General features: G+C 39.3%; 1 protein-coding gene across 1 annotated transcript in view; it reads left to right on the top strand.

The window, feature by feature from the left end:
- The first annotated feature begins 1,533 nt into the window (after positions 1-1,533).
- Positions 1,534-2,432, top strand: part of SLC17A5 (solute carrier family 17 (acidic sugar transporter), member 5) — a 58,904-nt gene continuing 58,005 nt past the window's right edge. The window contains exon 1 of the mRNA XM_014535777.1: positions 1,534-1,629. The gene's annotated coding sequence lies outside the window, so the exon portion shown is untranslated. The remainder of the gene's footprint in view (positions 1,630-2,432) is intronic.

Below are 2,432 nucleotides of genomic sequence, written 5' to 3'. Positions count from 1 at the left end.
GGGAGCTATGGGGGGAAAAAGAGGAACAACTGTAATAATCTGAACAATAAAGATTTAATTTTTAAAAAATGAAGGATAATTTACAGTAGAGTAGAGGATGCAGAGATTCAAATCAGTGATTTGGGATATGAGGAAGTAAAAAAATACCCAATTAGAAGAGCAAAAAGAAAAAGAATCCAAAAATATGAAGATAGTGTAAGGAGCCTCTGGGACAACTTCAAGGGTACCAACATTCGCATCATGGGTATGCCGGAAGGAGAAGAAAGGGAATAAGAAATTGAAAACTTATTTGAAGAAATAATGACAGAAACTTCCCTACCTGGTGAAAGAAATAGACATACAAGTCCAGGAAGTGCAGAGAGTACCAAACAAGAGGAACCCAAAGAGGCCCACCCAAGATGCATCATAATTAAAACGCCAAAGGTTAAAGACAAAGAGAGAATCTGAAAGCAGTGAAAGAAAAGCAGTTAGTAACCTATAAGGGAGCACCCATACATTGATCAGCTGATTTTTCAACAGAAACTGTGCAGGCCAGAAGGAACTGGCAAGAAATATTCAAAGTGATAAAAACCAAGGACCTACAACCAAGATTACCCAGCTTTATCGCTTAGAATTCAGTGGTTCTCAACCTGTGGGTCGCGAACAATGAAAATACATCTGCATATCAGATATTTACATTACGATTCATAGAAACTATTTCAACTCATGGGATGAGGCACCTGAGAATGTTGTGTTTGGGGGGCGGGGGGGAACAACACCTGAGGGACTAGAAAAGGGAGAGAGGGGAGGTTTCATGTGACTGTCATGTTCATGCAGCTTGAGAGCTATTGCATATGCATGAGCAAGGAGGTCAATGTTTGATTTCCGGTCAGGACACAAGCCTGGGTTGTGGGCTTGATTCCCCAGTAGGGAGCATGCAGGAGGCAGCCAACAGATGATTCTCTCTCATCATAGATGTTTCTATCTCTCTCTCCCTCTTCCTCTCTGAAATCAATAAAAATATATTTTTAAAAAATAGAGTTGAAAGGTCTGAGTTAGGCCCAATTCTTAAAAAAAAAAAAAAAAGAAAAGGAAAAAGGAGATAAAAAATATGAACAATAAAATGGCAACAATAGAATCTAAAAATCAAAATAAACAAGGAATCTAATGAGCAAAATAAACTGATGAATAAAACAGAACCAGAATCATGTAAACCTAGAACAGACTGATGAATCTCAGAGGGAAGGAGGGAAGAGATTAACCAAAGAACTTATATGTATATATGCATTACCTATGGACACAGACAATAGGTTGATGAAAACCTAGGGCAGGTTGGGATCAGGGTGGAGGAGGGCAATGAGAGAGGAAACAGGGCAGCATCTGTAATTCAACAATAAAGATTTTAAAGATGAAGAAGGAAAAAATATGTGCATAAGCCTACAATTAAAGTTAAAAATAGGTCAGATTTCTCTCACATGATCCTTCTTTCACTGGCTCCTCCAACCTACTCTGTTGGCCTTTGGCTTTTTTTTTTTAAAGCATTGCAGTACCTTCACTTATTTCCCTTTTTGCTGTGGGCCCTATAACCATGGTCAACTTAGCAACTGCCACATATGCTGCAATTTTCATAGATTCTGCAAGTTTTTCAAGGTAAGAAATTTATCAAGGAGAGTTTCCTGCCTTAGCCTTGGCAGTAAACTTTTTATGCTATGCTACATTTACAATGAGATGGCTACTAACCTGTATAATACATGCTATGCCCTAGCGCAGGGGTGGGCAAACTTTTTGACTCGAGGGCCACAATGGGTTCTTAAACTGGACCGGAGGGCCGGAACAAAAGCATGGATGGAGTGTTTGTGTGAACTAATATAAATTCAAAGTAAACATCATTACATAAAAGGGTATGGTCTTTTTTTTTTTTTAGTTTTATTCTTTTCAAACGGGCCGGATCCGGCCCCCGGGCCGTAGTTTGCCCATGGCTGCCCTAGCGAGTACTCAAGTACTTATTGGCCATGTTTTAGATAGTTTTTTAGAAATAGTGATGCCATTAAACCCTCTCATCTATTTTTCTCATATTTTTGCCAGCTGGCAGGAATTGGGTTCAGTATTGATTCTGGAATGGAAATTTTTCTGAGCAAAGTTGATAAAGCTATTGCCTCCCATGTTTTTTGTTTTTTTAAATAAATCTTTATTGTTCAGATTATTACAGTTGTTCCTTTTTTTCCCCCCATAGCTTCCCTTCACCCAGTTCCCACCCCACCCCATGTCCTTACTCCCCCCCATTGTCCTCGTCCATGGGTGTAAGATTTTTGTCCAATCTCTTCCTGTACCCCTTACATCCCCTCCTCCCCACCGAGAATTGTCAGTCCACTCCCTTTCTATGCCCCTGATTCTGTTATATTCATCAGTTTATTCTGTTCTTCAGATTTTTTATTCACTTGATTTTTAGATTC

The sequence above is a fragment of the Myotis brandtii genome, unplaced genomic scaffold, assembly GCF_000412655.1.
Source record: "Myotis brandtii unplaced genomic scaffold, ASM41265v1 scaffold151, whole genome shotgun sequence".
Taxonomy (NCBI): Eukaryota; Metazoa; Chordata; class Mammalia; order Chiroptera; family Vespertilionidae; genus Myotis; species Myotis brandtii.
The sequence above is the reverse complement of the archived record's forward strand: the minus strand, read 5'-3'. Positions and strand labels throughout refer to the sequence as shown.